The sequence below is a fragment of the Oryctolagus cuniculus genome, chromosome 2, assembly GCF_051225735.1.
Source record: "Oryctolagus cuniculus isolate XC-2025 breed Fujian yellow rabbit chromosome 2, ASM5122573v1, whole genome shotgun sequence".
Taxonomy (NCBI): domain Eukaryota; kingdom Metazoa; phylum Chordata; class Mammalia; order Lagomorpha; family Leporidae; genus Oryctolagus; species Oryctolagus cuniculus.
This window is the reverse complement of record NC_142868.1, coordinates 196042752-196059725: the sequence shown is the minus strand read 5'-3', so window position 1 is coordinate 196059725 and position 16974 is coordinate 196042752. Positions and strand designations below refer to the sequence as shown.

The window sequence follows — 16974 nt, the reverse complement described above, 5'->3', positions numbered from 1 at the left end:
GGGCAGGCTGGACCCGGGAGGGCTCCTTCCTGAACCCCAGTCATTCCTGGGGAAGCAGGGCTGTGAGAAAGCCCCAGGGGAGGTCTGGCACCTGCGCACCGTAAGATCCCCTGTGCAGCCCAGATGGGAGTGTCCCCCAGCCCAGCAAGAGTGCGTCCACCCTTGGCCAGCCCGACAGAGCCCATCTCCCACTCAGCCTTAAGCTCCAAACCTGCATCTCCCCAGGGGCACGCCCTGCCCGGGGTTCATCATCACTCCGGGCTGCCTCTCCTACCCTCCCTTTTCCCTACAGCAGAAGGCTGATTAAAAAAAAAAAAGTAAATTAGATCATGTAATCCCTGGCCTTAAAACCCTTCTTGGGATAACATCTAAGTAGGATCTCAAGACTGCAAACGCCACAGCCCCGCGGCCCTGCCTGGGACCTTGGCACCTGCTCCTGCACTCACAGCTCTGCCTCCTCCTGACTTCGCTGTCAGTCCCGGTGCGCCCAGCAAGAGGCTGGGGGGTTCCGGGAGGTGCACTAGGGCCCCCCTCGGAGGCCTCAGCTGTGTTTGTCGGTCCAGGCTCTGGGAGCACAATCAGACACCCGGCCTCAGGGTCCCCACCTCTGGGCAGGTGGATCGCATCCCCCTCCGGCGACCTGGCCGGCCCTGAAAGCTGCCGAGCGGCTCGCGCGTCCCGAGGCCCCCGCGGGCCGCCCCCAGGCCCCGCCCCCTCCCCGCCCCCGCCCCGCCCCCGAGGAGGCCTGGCCGCGCCGCCCGCCGCCCGCCGCCCGGTGTTTGCATACAAAGGCGGCGGCGCGGGGCTCGCGCGGTGAGTAGCTAGCTGCGGGCGGCTCGGAGCGGGCACAGGCCGGGCCGGGCCTGGGGCGCCGAGGCCGGGGACCGGGGAGGTGTTCGCGGGAGGGAGGGGCAGAAGCCGGCCCCGGAGGCCGCGCGAGCATCCCTCGGGCCTGGCCTGCGTCGGAAGCGCGCCCGGAGGCGTGCGCGGAGGAGCCCCCGGGAGCGCGGGAGCGGCCCCCTTCCCGGAGACCGCGGGTGAGCCCCCGCCGGCGCCGGACGCGGATGCAGCTCCCCCTCGGGGCGCCCAGGGCTTCCGCCCGGCGGTGAGCGCGGAGGCTGGGGACGTTGACCTGCGTGCCCAAGGTCACGCAGCTGCCAGCTGCAGACCGCCCAGCTCCGCGCCGCCGGCCTCTCTCTGTCTCTCTGGTCCCTGCCAGCGGCAGGGAGGGCAGGCCCCTGGGTTCCTGCAGCTGCCCCCGCAGACACGGGCTGACAGGTGAGGTTTGAGGGTCCGGGCACCCGGCTGGTCATCCGCACGGTGTGGACTCTGGTGTGACCCCCGCGCGGCGAGCTGGGACCAACACACCCGGCGGCCGTGTTAGTGCGGCGTTTCTGGAACCCGGTGGGTTCCCGGCCGAAGGGCAGACTTGTTCTGGGAAAGTCCAGCTTGTGACCGCTCTCCTGGGGGTGGAGCCTGCTGAGCGTCCCCAGGGGAGCAGCCGAGGGATGTGGAGTAGCTGAGGAGCACCCCAGAACCCCTGTTTTTCCTCCAGAAGTGTTGAAAGAGCAGAGTTTGGTTTCCAGCATTTAGTCTGGCGCTCCTGGATGGCTTCTGCAGAGCCGGCAAGGGGCGCCTGCTCAGGCTTGTTCCACGGGGGAGACCCGGGGCTCAGGCCACAGGCTGTAGGGATTCCTGGGTGAGGGGTGTCTGCCCCCGGCAGGGGCAGGGTCTGTGGGGGCCTGGTCAGCAGAGGGAGGGGGAGACTCGGGAGACCCCGGAAGGCCCCAGGCTGCTGACCTGGGTGGCGCTGAGGCTGGTCCAGGCACCTGGGTTGTGCTTGCGCTGGCTGCTTACAGCCGGGTAACCTGGGCCTGAGACTGCGGGTCCTCGGGCCTCAGTTTCCTTGTCTGTGACATGAGCAGCTCCTCGTAGCCATCGGGGAGACAGCTGTGCGGGTACGCAGAGCACCTGGGCGTGACCAGGGCACAGTGAATCCTTGGGGTTGTAAGGGAGTGACACAGGGTGCTGCCCAGGGCTGGCCTCTGGCCCCTGGCTCATCACTGCCCTCTCTGACTGTGGCTTGGCCTTTCCCGGGTCTCCTCCTTCTGGGTTCAGGTCTAGAAGGCATCTCAGGGAGGCTGATTGATTTGATGTTGAGCGGGGATGGGGGTGGTTGAGGGTAGGGGGAGCTTGTCCTGGGCAGGTCCCCAGGGGCGTGGTGTGCTCCTACGGGGGGGGGGGGATTGGGGACCCTGCCAGGCCCCCAGGCGGGTGGGCTGACCCGTGTGTGTCTGGACTTCCTCAGTGGTTTGGCGGGCATGGGAGCGAGGTGCCGGCAGTGCCCTTGTCAGCAGTGGGCTCACATTCTGTGCACCTCAGTCTGGCTGCTGGTGTGAGGCTGAGGGGTGAGGAGCACACGCCCTCCTTGTCTCTTCCCACTTCTTCCTCCTCTCTGTCTCCCCGTCTCTGTCCAGCAAACAACCACGCAGGACCTGGGCTCGGCTGGGCTGTGTGCAGCTGGCAGAGAGGACCTGGACAGGGTGCTGGGACCAGTTTGTGCCTGCGAAGCCTCTGGGGCTCAGTCCAGGCCATCATCATTGACAGTGTGATGAGTGACCCGTCAGTCTTAAAAATCAGTTCAGGTCTGGCGCCGCGGCTCAATAGTCTAATCCTTCTCCTGCGGTGCCAGCACACCGGGTTCTAGTCCCGGTCGGGGCGCTGGATTCTGTCCTGGTTGCTCCTCTTCCAGGCCAGCTCTCTGCTGTGGCCCGGGAAGGCAGTGGAGGATGGCCCAAGTGCTTGGGCCCTGCACCCCATGGGAGACCAGGAAGAAGCACCTGGCTCCTGGCTTCAGATCAGCATGGTGTGCTGGCCGCAGCGGCCATTGGAGGGTGAACCAATGGAAAAGGAAGACCTTTCTCTCTCTCTCTCTCTCTCTCTCTCTCTCACTGTCCACTCTGCCTGTCGAAAAAAAAGGGAAAAAAAAATCAGTTCAGTAGGCCATGAGTGTCTTTTTTTAAAGTGAGATACAATAAGTGTATGACTGAACCTAATCATATTTAGTGTTAGCTGTTATTTGACCGAGTTGTTTGAGTTGTGATTTCTGTGTGTATATGCATGTGCATACGTGTGTGTATGTGTGTGTGCCCTGAACAGCAGCCTGAGCAGGTGCACTCCCAGGGCGTTGGCCCACGGGCTCGAGCCTGGCTGGAGCTCTGTGTCGCCTCCTTTGTGGGATGGCCCAGGGGAGACCTGGGGGGGACTGACAGTGGACAAATGGTCTAAATGGCATGCCGTGGCCGAGTCTACACTGTGTGTTGTCTGTTGTTGCTTCTCTGGTCCTGGGACGTGTGGCAGGTGGCACTTCCTCCTTTCTTGGCACAGCATGGCCCGTCTTGGTGGGACATGGGTTCCCTGGACCCCAGGCAGACAGAAGCCACCGTTACTGTCAGGAGCGCAGTGTTGGAGGTGACGAGGCGACCTTCCTTTTCCTGCCCCTTTCGTGGGCTTTGGCCCTGGGCGAGCCACTCGCCAGTCTGCAGCTGGGAGGCAGCTTCCTGCCGCAGCCCCCACGGGCTCCCCTTTGGGGCCAGCCACGGGGCACACAGGGGCATTTGCAGTGCAGCAGGGTGCGGAAGCCGGGGGCCTGAGGGCCCTTCTTGCCTTACCAGCTCCGTGACCTTTGGCAGGCATCCTAGCCTCTCCGTGCCGGGGGTCCTCATCTACAGAACGGGGTCCCAGTGGTTTCTGTCCCAGCGTTGTTTTGAGGATTATGTGTACAAAGCCCTGAAAACGATGTGCAGCACGTAGTGCACACTTTGCAGGTTTTAATCTCGGTGGTGGGCTTTGGGATGGTCACAGGGACGTTTTAAGGCTTGTGAAGGCCTTGTTCCTAGGCCACAGGTCTGGAAGCCCTCGGACCCATAAAGTAAGGCTTAGGAGGAGGTGGGGCCGGTGCTGTGGCACAGCAGATTAAAGCCCCAGCCTGCAGTGCCGGCATCCCACACGGACACTGGTTCGAGTCCTGGCTGCCCCACTTCCAATCCAGCTCTCTGCTGTGGCCTGGGAAAGCAGCAGAGGATGACCCAAATCCCTGGGCCCCTGGACCCACGCTGGGCTCCTGGCTCCTGGACTCAGCTCTGGCCTTTGCAGCCAACTGAGGAGTGAACCAGCAGATGGAAGACCTCTCTCTCTCTCTCTGTCTCTACCTCTCTTTCTAACTATGTCTTTCAGATAAATAGAGATAATACATAAAAGTAATCAATAAATAGATAATAAAATAAATCTTAAAAAATGTTTAGGAGGGACATGAGAGCAGAACAGCAGGTGGGGCTGAGTGCTGGGGGCTCTGCCTTTCTCCAAGGTTGTCCAGACCCTGACCTCTGCACGGGAGTGGGTGTCCCCACCCTGAGCAGGGAGCAGGGCCTGGAGGTGGGGGCACTGGGGTGGGAGTGTGTGGGCTACTGCTGGGGGGCTGGCCAGGGCTCCAGCTTCCTCTTTTGCATGTGCCCTGTGGGTGTCTGGCCCACAGTGGTTCTGCGCACCACAGGATGCCTGGGACGCCATGCCTTGTGCTGTGTGTGCCGTCCAGCTGCGAGGCTGGGTCACAGAGCTTATGTACTTGGTGGTCGCGGCTGCACTTGCCACACACCGTGTTTTGTGATTCTTGCAACGACTTAGGATGCTCGGCTGATGCCGCGCGCTGGGCCCTTCCAGCAAAGAGTGACAGGTGTGGACTGCCTGTGTGCCCCTGAGCATGGTGCGGTCTGCTGGGGTAGCTTCACGGCGCTCTCCAGACCCTGATATGAGGTCCCCTCTTCCTGGGAGGGGAAGCGTGCACCAGTTGCCCTGGAAGCCCCGCTGGTCCTGCCTCCCTGCTGGGACCCTCCTGTGCTGACGCACGTCTTGCTAGGGCGTCTTTGGTTTCTGAAAGACAAGGTACGAGCAGCAAGGGTCAGAGATTGCCTGCGAGTGGACGCTGCCTGGCCTGGGAAGACCGCCCGCTTTTGAGGTTGCCCGTTAGGGCTCAGATTTTGGACACATTACAGTGTAGGATGTAAATCTACCTTTCTAGTACTTCTATGTTAAATTTAACTCATAAAGTGCTTTAACTCTTTCTGGGTAGGCACAGTTTTTTTTTTTTTTTTTTAAGATTTATTTATATATTTGAAAGAGTTACACAGAGAGAGAGAGAAGAGGCAGAGAGAGAGAGAGAGAGAGGTCTTCCATCTGCTGGTTCATTCCCCAATTGGCTGCAACGGCTGGAGCCGCGCCGATCCGAAGCTGCACTGATCTGAAGCCAGGAGCCAGGAGCCTCTTCCAGGTCTCTCACACAGGTGCAGGGGCCCAAGGACTTCCTAGCCCATAGTAGAGAGCTGGATCAGAAGTGGAGCAGCTGGGACTCGAACTGGTGTCCACATGGGATACCAGCACCGGAGGTGGAGGCCCAGCCCACTACACCACAGTGCTGCCCCGGGGTTGGCGCAATTTAAATACCTTACATGTAAATACACGTGAAGCACTCTTAGGCAAGAGACTTCACTCAAAGTCCTGTTTTTGTGACTGTAGGTTTCACACCTGGCGTTGAGATGGTGCATGCCTGTGCAGGAGCGTTTAACGTAGCTGACCTCCCAGCGGTCCTGGGCGGGCAGTGCTGCCCTCTTCCACTCCCCAGCTATGGAACCAGGGTGTGGAGAGGCTAAGAACTTGCCCAGGGTCACGGCTTAGTGGGAGGTGAGCAGCCGTGGCCCACGGAAGTGTGTGGTGTCCTTGGGGGCAGGGCTCCTGGGTGTCCAGGTGACCTGGGGCCCTCTGCTGCTGCTGGGACATCACCCGATGGCAGCACTGGCAAGGGCAGATGTTCTTTCCGACCCTGATGCACGTGTGGACGGAGGGCTTTGCAAGTGTGTGAGCTGGCCGGCCCAGGAGCTGGGAGCTTCTTTCCCGTATCCCACGTGGGTGCAGGGGCCCAAGGACAAGGGCTTTGCAGGGGAACGAGGTTTAACTCGAGGAGAGCCAAATGGGGTTGAGCCAGAGGGTCCCGGGCTGAACCTGGCTGCTCTGCCCAGCGTGCTGGTCACCCAGCGTCTCGGTGGCTCCATGCCCCGCCTCCAGGCCGTGTGTGTCCCTTGGCAGGAGCTTGGGATTATAACAGCCGAGTGTTGCACAACCTCAGTGCTGGAGGAGTGGGGCCGTCACCCATCTGACCTTCCCTCCCCAGCGGGAGCCCCGGGACCTCTATCTCAGTGGGTTCAAAGACGGGGAGACCCCGAGACTGTGTGGCCCTCACCCCGGTTCTTTGAGGTCGTTAGAAATTGCTGTACAAGTGTGAGGAGTCCACAGAATGTTCATGGGAATATATGCAACTGTGCATGCAACTCCAGTACTTTCTGGCACCAGAACTCCTTATCTTGTGATTCCATTTTTTATGAACTTTTGGAAGTCCCCGTTGTAATATACACATGTGTGAAAAACAAAAGCCAGGAACCCACACTGTGGAGACAGGAGTATTGATGATGAGAAGGGAGGGTCTTCCCCGCCCTTCCCCAGGGATGGCCCCGTCAGCCTGTTTGGTAGGTCCTTAGACCAGAAGTTTCAGGTGCTTGTCAGAATATGTGTAATTCTAGTAGAGTGGGTTTTTGACGTCATTTTTTCATTTGTTGTGTTCCTTTGCATGTTCATATTTATAGAGCTAACTCCTTCCTTTGTCTTTTTTTTTATAGATTTTTTTTAACTTTTATTTAATGAATATAAATTTCCAAAGTACAGCTTATGGATTACAATGGATTCCCCCCTATATCGTCCCTCCCACCCGCAACCCTCCCCTTATCCACTCCCTCTCCCCTTCCATTCACATCAAGATTCATTTTCATTTCTCTTTATATACAGAAGATCAGTTTAGCATACATTAAGTAAAGATTTCAACAGTTTGCTCCCACACAGAAACATAAAGTGAAAAATATTGCTTGAGTACTAGTTATAGCATTAAATCTCAATGTACAGCACGCTAAGGACAAAGATCCTACATGAGGAGTAAGTGCACAGTGACTCCTGTTGTTGACTTAACAAATTGACACTCTTGTGTATGGCCTCAGTAATCACCCTAGGCTCTTGTCATGAGCTGCCAAGGCTATGGAAGCCCCCTGGGTTCACTGACTCTGATCATTTTTAGACAAGGCCATGGTCAAAGTGGAAGTTCTCTCCTCCCTTCAGAGAAAGGTACCTCCTTACCTCCTTCTTTGATGACCCTTTCTTTCCACTGGGATCTCACTTGCGGAGATCTTTCATTTAGGTTTTTTTTATAGATTTTATTTATTTATTTGAGAGGTAGAGTTACAGACAGCGAGAAGAAGAGACAGAGAGAGAGGTCTTCCATCCGTTGGTTCACTCCCCAGATGGCTGCAACATTCAGAGCTGTGCTGATCTCAAGCCAGGAGCCAGGAGCTTCTTCCGGGTCTCCCATGTGGGTGCAGGGGCCCAAGGACTTGGGCCATATTCTACTGCTTTCCCAGGCCACAGCAGAGAGCTGGATTGGAAGAGGAGCAGCCAGGACTAGAACTGGCGCCCATATGGGATGCTGGCGCCACAGGCCTAGGATTAACTTACTGCACCACAGTGTCGGCCCCTGTCTTTTTTTTTTTTTTTTTTTAAAGTTTATTTATTTATTTGAAAGGCAGAGTTACAGAAATAGAAGGAGAGACTTAGAGAGAGATTTTGCATCCGTTGGTTTACTCTCCAAATGGCCACAAAAGCCAGGGCTGGGCCAGACCAAAGCCAGGAGGTGGGGGCTTCTTCTGGGTCTCCCTCATGGGTGCAAGGGCCCAAGCACTTGGGCCATCTTCTGCTGCTTTCTCAGGCGCATTAGCAGGGAGCCGGATGGGAAATGGAACAGCTGGGACTTGAACCGGCGTCCATGTGGGATGCCGGCATCGTAGGAGGTGGCTTAACCCGCTGTGCCACAGTGCTGGCCCCCACCTGCCCTGTTTTGTTTTTTTTGCAGCCGCATTGCTTTCACTTATGTGGTGAGGATGGTCCATAATTTATTAAACCTGAGCCTTGTGGACTGTAAGCGATTGATTTTCCCTGTTCTGTCACATGCTGCAGTCAGTGCCGTGGTGCATGGTCTTACTGCACTTGTGGGGTCAGTGCCCAGTGGAAGCATTGCCGAGGTTTGCAGTGCGTGCCCCCAGGGTGGCTGTCGCCGCAGGGCTCACCCTACTTACACCAGGCCTGGGGTTTTTCTGAAACGCTTTGATTTTGGACCACCTGAAAGACCTCAGCATATCTTTAATTATGAATGGGGTTGAATATCTTTGCGTGGATCATTGGCCAAAAGTGTTTCTCTGGGAACCATCTTTATGTTCTGGTTGTTACTTCCGTGAGGGTGGCCTGAGGCCATCGGAAACTGACCTGAATACCTTGGAAGTGGATAGTGTTCACAGAAATTCTGGGATTACGAAAGCTACGGCAGAGTTGCTGAATTTCGGCAGAAGTTCCAAGAAAGCATTTCTTGGCCACTTGGGAAGCCCGAGGCGGATCTCACCAGTCTGGGGCTACAGGCAGAGTTTTCCGATGCACCAGCTAGGTGTGGAGTCCTGTCACCGCCATCCTTGGTGCCAAGGGAGTGCTGGCCGCGCTGGCCCTCCAGAGCCGTGGCAGCTGGGGACAAGGAGTGCTTCTGAGCGTTTGCCGTGTGCCAGGTTTGTCCACCTTAACCTCAGGGTCTCGTCCCGGTCCTGGTGGGGCCTGACGGGGGCTCCCTCCTGATCTCACCTGCTCCACTGAGAAAGGGCTCCAGTGGCGGACCCAGGATGGCTGTTTTCTCTGTGGTCCTCAGTGGTCTGAAGTGCAAGGTTTTAGAAGAGGGAGGTGGAGGCCGGTGCCGCGGCTCACTAGGCCAATCCTCCGCCTGTGGCGCCTGCACCCTGGGTTCTAGTCCCAGTTGGGGCACAGGTTCTAGTCCCGGTTGCTTCTCTTCCAGTCCAACTCTCTGCTGTGGCCCGGGAGTGCAGTGGAGGATGGCCCAAGTGCTTGGGCCCTGCACCCCATGGGAGACCAGGAGAAGCACCTGGCTCCTGGCTTCGGATAGTGCAGCGCGCCGGCCGTAGCTGTGAAGAAGGAGGCGGTGACCGTCACAGGGAAGGATTCGCAGGTGTTTTCCCCAGACTTCTCTCTTGCGTCAAGGAGAGTAATGCCTTAGGAGCCTCTTAACTGTAGTGGACTTGGGGAGGCATTGTCTTGTGAACTTGATGTTCCTGGAGAGAACGCTTCCTGTTCTCTTAATTGCTTTAAATTAAAAAAAAATTTTTTTTTTGACAGAGTGGACAGCGAGAGAGAGAGACAGAAAGGTCTTCCTTTTACCATTGATTCACCCCCCAATGGCCACTACGGCCGGTACGCTGTGGCCGGCGCATTGCATTGATCCGAAGACAGGAGCTAGGTGCTTCCTCCTGGTCTCCCATGCGGGTGCAGGGCCCAAGCACGTGGGTCATCCTCCACTGCACTCCCGGGCCAAGGCAGAGAGCTGGCCTGGAAGAGGAGCAACCGGGACAGAATCCGGCGCCCCGACTGGGACTAGAACCCGGGGTGCCGGCGCCGCAGGCGGAGGATTAGCCTAGTGAGCCGTGAAATCTTTTAAAATTTTTTAAAAGATTTTATTTATTTATTTGAGAGGTGGAGTTACAGACAGTGAGAGAGAGAGACAGAGAGAGAGGTCTTCCATCCGTTGGTTCACTCCCCGGATGGCTGCAACGGTGGGTGCTGCGCCGATCCGAAGCCAGGAGCCAGGAGCTTCTTCCAGGTCTCCCACGTGGGTGCAGGGGCCCAAGGACTTGGGCCATCTTCCACTGCTTTCCCAGGCTACAGCAGAGGGCTGGATCGGAAGAGGAGCAGCTGGGACTCGAACTGGCACCCAAATGGGATGCTGGTGCCGCAGGTGGAGGATTAACCTGCGCCATAGTGCCGGGCCCAATTTCTTTTAATTTTAAAAATTCTAGTATTTTTTTTCTCCTCATACCTGGAGCTGCATTTTTATTTCTGTACTTCTGGAATTTGGTGATAGGATTAAAAAAAAAAGCCCAGTTTCGGGGTGGACTTGGTTTCCTGAGGCTGCTGCGGCCAGGTCACAGAATGCCAGCCCAGGAGTGAGGGCCCCATCCTGTTCTTCAGTTGGCCCTTGGCCAGGTGGCGCTCCAGCTCTTTGAATGCTCCCAGTGATGGGGATCTCACTGCCTCTGATGACCTCCTGGGACCTTGTCCTGAGGAGGTGAGGTTGCGCCTTCTACCCTAGATTTGAACCTGCTTCTCTCTGGTGCACACTTCAGTTCCCACCATCCAGGGTGGCCTCTCCAGCACTGGATGCCCGTGAACCTGTGCTACGCTGGATGCCAGGATGAGTTAGGGCCGCCTGCTCTGTGAAAACCACTTGGGTGGTTTTTCTCTGACTGGGCCTTGCCATTCCACCAGTGTTTCCCACAGGAGGTGAGGGAGACAGACTGTGCAGAGGGGAATGGGGAAATCAGGGCCTACTCGGGCTCCCATGTGCCCAAGTGTCCGTCCTGTGTCCATCCCATGTGTCCGTCCAGCTCTGCACGGACCCAGTGTCCCTGCAGCCTCGGCAGACGTGCTGTCACAGTTCCAGCCCCGCGTCCTTCGAGAGTTGCCTGGGTTTGGGTCAGGTGTTGGTGCGTGAAGGTATCTCACACACCGATGTGCTGCACACAGGCCCCTGGTGGCGTGCGTGGCCCGCCCCCGGGTTTCACTGTGATGTGTGTTGAGTGTTTGCACGTGACCTTTGTTGGCATTTGGCAGGTTCTTGCTCCCTAACTTCTGTAGAGGGGCTGGTGTCATGGCACAGTGGGTTAAGCCTCACCTGTGACATGGGCATCCCATATCACAGCAAGAGTTTGAGTCCTGCCTGCTCCACTTCCCATCCAGCTCCTTGCTAATGTGGCTGGGCAAGCAGCGGGAGGTGGCCCGAGTGCTTGGGCCCCTGCAGCCATGTTGGGGAGTTCCTGGCTTCTGGCTTTGGCATGGCCCAGTCCTGGCTGTTGTAACCATCTGGGGTGTGAATCAGCAGGTGGAGGTTATTTCTTGTCCTTCTCTTCTGTCTCTCTGTCTCCCCCTCCCCCAACCACATCATTCTGCCTTTCACATCGATCAATCAATCTTAAAAAAAAAAAGTAAATAAAGCAAGTAGGCACTGTTCTCAGCTGTTCCATGGCCAGGTTAGAAGTGTGCTTGGCTGGGTCCCCCTGTGGTTTCTCCAAGAGCTTCAGGCAGTCAAGGCTGAGTCATCGGGGGTGGGTGTGGAGAGGAGACTCTACCCACAGACAGCGTGGACTGTCCAACAGGCACAGGCTGCGTTTTCTCAGGGAGCCAGGCCTTCTGTTTCATCCTGGGTGTCCCTTCTCGGATGCGTCTGGGCCAGACTGCTGCAAATACAGCAGAGTCTGGGACTTCGTCTTCCTTTGTTCTCCTGCACCTGCTTTGGGTGCGCGTCCTCGTCCCTCTGGGTGCGATGGTCTTGCAGCTCGTTCCTCCTGGGCACGCCAGGGGATTGCACAGGCCCGTGGCCGGTGTGACTCGTGAGAGCCCTCAGGCTGTGTGCCCTGCGCTAGTGGAGACCTCCCTCCATCAGACACGCCTGCCTCCTGCTGTGTGCCCTGCTCCCACCCCCCTGTTTCGGGAGCGTGTCTCAATTCTTATTCCAAGTTCTTGCCTGCACAGAAATGAGAATTCATAGTGGAAGTGTAAGGCAGGTGCCCAGGAGAGAGGAGGTTGGATTTAAAGTGAGACGGTGAACATACATTTGCACATGACTGTGGCCACCCCTCATGGAGAGACAGCTGTCATGAGTGGGCCGGGGAGCTGCCTACAAGGAAAGGGTGTGGGAGGAGGCCAGAGAAGGGCCTGCAAGAGCCACGAGCCGAAAAGCCAACAGGACCGCTCTTGTGTGTTAACAGTCCCCTTTATGGGGGGCGGGGTGGTCTCCTAGTGTTTGGGTGGGGTGTGGTGTACGTGAGGCTTTCTGGGAGTTTCATGGCACCTCCATGTGGCGTTGTAGCCTCCCTGTGGCCATTAATGGCATGTCTTCCTTCCTGATGTAGGAGAAGCAGTGCATCCTGGGGAAGTGGGTAGACTGGATTGACAGGTAAGGGGGTGGAGCTATGGTGCAGGGCTAGACAGAAATCGTGAGAAAAGTCTTGCTGCCTACTTCCCCTGTGTCACTGGTTTGCTCAGAATGGTCACCAGAAACCCCTGACTTCACTCGAGCCCTAGACCTTCTCTCGGGGTGTGTGTTTCTTTCCTTTTTTTAACATTTTTTTATTTGAGAGAGAGAGTGAGCTCCTGTTTACTGGTTCACTCCCCAGATGCCCACGACAGCCAGAGGAGCGAGACCAGGGGCCAGAAATGCAATCCAGGTCTCCCAATGGCTGGCACAGGTCACTTGAGCCGTCACTACTGCCTCGCAGGGTCTGCATTAGCAGGAAGCTGGAGTCAGGAGCTAGGGATCGAACCCGGGTGTTCTGATGTGTGATGCGGGCGTCCTGGCCATTTAATCACTAGGCCATTCGCACAGCCCTTCCCCAAAGTCTGTTTCCTTTAATATCACACAGGACAGATTAGACCCTCTGTACGCTCTGTGTGCATTGTCTCAAGCATGCTGTAAACCAATGAAGCACTGGCAGTTCTTGGCAATAATTCCCTGTTTTGATTTAATTCAGTTAAATCATTCTAGAAGTCCCCAGCTTAATAGACAGATGTATTCAAAGAAGATTAGACTCCTGGCAAATATTACAGAAATGTGATCAAAGAGAACGAAACAGCCATGTCGGCTGTAGACGTTTGCTGGGCCCTTGGGGTGGGCCAGGCCCCGGGGAGGGGCTGGGGGCTCAGCCAGGCTGATCCAGCACCTGCCCTGGGTGCAAGCTCATGTCCTCCGAGTGGACAGAAGGCTGGGGATGATCAGCTTGGCGACATGGAGTGGTCAGGGGCATGTTTGCGCATGGGACACATCCTGGGCCCCTGAGCAAGAGCGTGAGGAGTAGAAAGAGTAGAGGGAAGCAGAGCGAAGGCGAGAAGGATTGAGGAGCACAGGGATCAGAAGAGGGTGCTGTTGAGAAAGATTTGCATTCGTCAGAGCTGGCAGTGGAGCAAACCCGTGTATTCAGGTGGAGAGACGGTGCCCTCCTATCTGACGCGCCCTGGGTGATGTTCTAGCTGGGAAAACGTTAGAAGGATGTGGAGCACAAGCGGTGAGAGGCTGCAGTCTGAGGAAGCTCCTGCGCCGGGTGCCGGTTGACCAGGCTGCAGATCAGAATGGAGTCACTCATGCCAAGGTTGCGGTCGCCAAGCCGAGCTTCCAAGAGGTCAGGAAAGAGAGGGCAGAGCTTCAGACTTCCCTGACCATTCCAGCTGGCACGAAAACGACCCCCCCCGCCCTGCCCCAGTGCTGACATGCAGGTATTAACCCAGCCGCTGGTTCTCCATTGTTCCATCTCACCCTTCCCCCAACAAGCTAAGGAACCTGGGAACGACCAGTTTTGCATTTGGCGTTTGCTTCCGTTTTCTGTCCTTAAAACCAAGCCCTCTGCTCTGCCCCTTGCAACACTGGCTCTATCTTACAGAATCAACACACGGAAAGAACGCCCATTAAGATCCTTACACTAGGGCCCGGCGCTGTGACATAGCGGGTAAAGCCACTGCCTGCAGTGCTGGCATCCCATATGGGCACCAGTTCAAGTCCCAGCTGCTCTACTTCCGATCCAGCTCCCTGCTGTGGCCTGGGAAAGCAGTAGAGGATGGCCCAAGTCCTTGGGTCCCTGCACCCGTGTGGGAGACCTGGAAGATGCTCCTGACTCCTCGCTTCGGATCGGCCCAGCTCCGGCCATGCGGCCATCTGGGGAAAGAACCAGCTGGTGGAAGACCTCTCTCTCTCTCTCTCTCTGTCTCTCTGTCTCTCTGCCTCTCTGCCTCTTTCAAATAAATAAATAAATCTTTTTTAAAAAAGATGTTGTAATTCTGCCCTTCGGCAGGGACTTTAAGTCGCCTTTATTCACTTGCAGGATCAACGAGAGGAACATTTAATTCCTGAACTGACGATGAAGGGGCGTGGCCTGACATGATTCCCATCCCCATGTTTAGGTTTAATATTGTAAAATTATTAAATTTATAACATCTTTAAACTTAAAGCATCTTAGAATCATTAACATTTTAAGTTCAATCGTCTTGATAATTCAGTAGTTTAATGATCCAGGTTGAGCGTGCTGCTGACTGTCAGTGTTGGAAATGGAATCCCCGGTGGAGTACTCCCCGGGGTTTTTGTGGTCCTGTCTCCTGTGAGTTACCTGTTGGGGTGTGAGAGTAGACTGGACGCGTGTGTTCCTGGGGGATGGAAAGGCCTCAGAAAAGCAGTGTGGCCAGAAGACGGCACACTGCGAAGCCAGCTTTCCTGTTTCCTAACCTCGGAGCTTCTCGGACCGTCCCGCGCTCAGCGGGGAGCGTCCCCGTGGGGCTGCAGGGCTTTCGTGAGCTCGTGGCTTTGGAATCCTGTTTCAAATGGGACAGAAACGCTGTCTGTTGCATGCCAGGTTTTGAGATGAACACGGAGAGACTGAGATGTAATGTGGCATGGGTGGGAGAACTGCTCGGACAGAACTGAGAGCATTCGGTGTTTTGTAAGGTTTTGCTTATCTTTTGTTGCTTTGAGGTAATTAAGGTACTTTTCTTTGCCAAAACCAACATATCCCCCTGGCTGCCTGATCAGGGCCCTGTGAACACGTGAACCCAAGGACTGGTGAGATGAAGGGGCGTGGAGAGGGAGGCCAGTTGATACTGGGCTGCTTTTGTCTGGCTTCTTCCCTGAGCTGTTTGCTTTGAACGTAGGAGGAAGTGGCATTCGGGGATTTGTGCCAGGTGATTTGTTCTGGTGCCCTGGAAGTGTTTGGGAGGCATTTATGCAGAGGAAAGCCTGGGCGTGGGGCAGAGAGAGGAGCCCTGGGGGTTCCCGACTTGCCCCTGCCCTTCACCAAGCAGGTGCCCCAGGTGACAACCAGGCCCCCTGACGCCTCCCAGGGCAGCGTGCGTGCCCCGGGCCCCCTCTGCCACAAGGTGTCACTCAGAGAAGTTTTTCAGTCAAGTGAGATTCACCTTCTCGAAATGTGCGCTGCCTCATCCAGTATTCTCCCTCGCCTCTTGGAAAAATCGATTGTAGTAAAACGGGAGTGCGCCGCGGCGACATCTTCGCGTGTGGTGCTGGGTGGCATTAGGCGCGTCCGCGTCACGGTGCACCTGTCAGCCTGGGGCTCCTCATCTGGCAAGAACTGAAACCCTGTGCCCATTAAACCACCCCGATACGTTCCCCCTCCTGGTAGTCACTGCTCCCCGTCGTGTGCCTCTGAGTCTGCCTGCTCAGGGCCGCCCACGTGGTAGAACTGCGCTGTGCGTGTCCTTTTGTGGCTTCTTTCACCGATGTCCTCACTCCGAGGTTCATCGTGTGGCAGCAGCAGCGGCAGCGTGCCGGCTTCCCTCCTCGCCAAGGCTGACGTCGCGCCCCGATCACGCGTCCGAGGCCCCTTGGATCCATTCCTCCTTTCGGCTGTTATGAACAGTGCTGCGCAGGTGTGCAGGTATCTTATTTTTTGAGACCCCACTTTCAGTGTTCTGGGGGACCGGCCCCAAAGTGGGCTATGCTGGGTCATGTGGCCACTCTGTTTTGGTTGTTCAAGGACTTGCCATGCTGTTCTCTATAGTGGCTGCTCCGCATTGCATTCCCGCCAGCACCAAGGGTTCCAGGTTCTCCTCCTCCCTGCTGGCGCACTTGCTTCCTGGTCTTTGTGATGGTGTGGCCGGTGGTGTGCTCCTTGTGACGCGTGCTCCATGCTGGGCCCGGAAGGCAGCCCTCGCGCGCATTCAGGGCAGGTGGTGGGAGCGTGTTACCGGGTGGGGCCCGTGGCCCTGCCATTCCTTGGGAATAATTGCGGAGATTTCCCATGTGAAATCGAAACTGTCGAGACGCAGGGCCTTTGAGATGCCAGCCGGCCAGGCCCAGGCGCTGGGATGAGCTCCCCTCATCCGCAGCGGCGGGGCTGGGTGGCAGTTAGAGAGATGTGTGCTGGCCTGAAGAAGCCACAGTGATTTCTCTTGAAACCGTGGGTGAGAGAAAGCCCACGTGGCTTACGTGGAATCTACACGGGCTGTGGACTAATCTACAGGGGCTGTGGATGAGAGGGGAGGGACCACAGGAAGCCGGGAAGGCTTTGGGAAGTGGGCAGGCCGTAGGGGAAGTGCCTGTACTTCTGGATGGGTTGGGGATGTAGGCGGGAGGCGCTGGCACCCAGGCGGTTGAGACAGGTGTGTGGGAAAAGTGATTTTGTTAATTAGCCTCCCCTGTCTCTGCCCTCCAGCCCATGACCCTTGTCGTCAGGTTTAGGACGGCTCAGCATTTTTCTCTTATCTCTACTCAGGTAGAGCTATTTTCAGGTTTGCAAAGCAATTCTTCGATATAGGGGACAACTAAAGATACAGGAGCGCCGTGAATCTAAGCCAAAGACGGCTGAGGATGCAGTGGTAGGAAGAGGCACCTAGCAGGCCGTGGCCCCCACGGAGGGGAGCACCCAGGGCGATCTGAGTCTTGGCTCTGTCTCTGTCCTGGCGGAGCTTTGCCTGGGTCACCTCCCATTTCTGGGATTATTTCTTTAAAGCGAGGTGGTCGGAAGAGCAATCTGTTGTCGTCACCTTGAATGTGAAAGGGAGGCTTTGCCCTTGAGACCAAGGGCACAGAGCAGCAGTGAGCGTACGTGATTCAAGATGCCTGGCCAGTCGCTATGAATGCAGGTGTGCACCCCTGGCTGGGGTTGGCGAGAGCTGGGACTGGACCCTATGGGACCAGGGACCCTGTCGGACCGGACCCTGGGGCCAGGCCTGTGGGCCTGTTTAGAAGACTGGGAGCTGGGGCGCAGGGATGTGGGG

At 56.7% G+C, this 16974-nt stretch overlaps 1 protein-coding gene across 26 annotated transcripts in view; it reads left to right on the top strand.

Moving 5' to 3' along the window:
* The window catches only part of LPIN1 (lipin 1), a 126604-nt gene that overhangs the window by 56844 nt on the left and 52786 nt on the right, over positions 1–16974 (top strand). For 4 of the 26 annotated variants that reach the window (XM_070069448.2, XM_070069447.2, XM_089326785.1 and 1 more), the window contains exon 1: positions 736–813. The exons of 13 other annotated variants lie outside the window; for them this stretch is intronic. The gene's annotated coding sequence lies outside the window, so the exon portion shown is untranslated. Of the gene's footprint in view, positions 1–732; positions 814–903; positions 1279–15511; positions 15633–16974 lie in introns of those variants that run through there. 9 more of the 26 variants (XM_070069446.2, XM_089326792.1, XM_070069444.2 and 6 more) reach the window with 7 other exon arrangements.